This window comes from Limulus polyphemus, unplaced genomic scaffold, assembly GCF_000517525.1.
Source record: "Limulus polyphemus unplaced genomic scaffold, Limulus_polyphemus-2.1.2 Scaffold2212, whole genome shotgun sequence".
Lineage (NCBI taxonomy): Eukaryota > Metazoa > Arthropoda > Merostomata > Xiphosura > Limulidae > Limulus > Limulus polyphemus.
Window position 1 is genome coordinate 37,697 of NW_013667822.1, and position 750 is coordinate 38,446.

Sequence of the window (750 nt, forward strand, 5' to 3'; positions counted from 1 at the left end):
CGGAACCCGGATCCTAGCGTTGTAAGTCCGCAGACATACCGCTGTGCCACTGGAGAGCATTAACCTCTGGTAATACGATATGCAAACAAATTAGGCAATAATACTATCGTTTTAAATATATTATTATTGTTAAAAGTTCTATAATGTTCATATCATTAAATTAAGATAGACTTGTTTATGTATATTAGTTTAATAATTTATCACGTGGGCCAGTGGCGCAACGGATAACGCGTCTGACTACGGATCAGAAGATTCCAGGTTCGAATCCTGGCTGGCTCGAAGTAAATTTATTTTCTTTTTTATTCCATCATGCTAATTTATAAGTCAGTACAATATGTATAGGTCTAACGAAGTCAAAAATGTGAAAATTTTATACTTATTTCGGGAAATGCTAGAGTAAGTTACAAGAAGTGTAAGGAGTCTCATTTGCGATTCCAATTTAATTTTCACAAACTAATTTTGTTGAAAGACAGGTTTTTCCTACAGTCTTCAGAAGCCTTCAATACTTCAACTTCGTTTGAACTGAAAGTATTTATTAACATTGTAAAAGAATAGCGCGTGCTGAAATGAAGATTTTATGTTACTGGAAATTTAACACTGCTGAATAGAATATATGGATATATTTTTGTTTCCCAACTATATGTGTTAAAAAGGTAAGTGATCTGTACTTCATTTTAGCTTCTAAAATATTATATTTATGTTACATTATTCTAAAACTAATCATATTTGTATGTCTATATATATGTATTG

General features: G+C 31.5%; 1 non-coding gene across 1 annotated transcript; it reads left to right on the forward strand.

Annotated features, from left to right (window-relative positions):
- The first annotated feature begins 206 nt into the window (after positions 1-206).
- Trnar-acg lies at positions 207-279 on the forward strand. The gene has a single exon. It is a non-coding gene; the product is annotated as a tRNA-Arg (tRNA).
- The last annotated feature ends 471 nt before the right edge of the window (positions 280-750 follow it).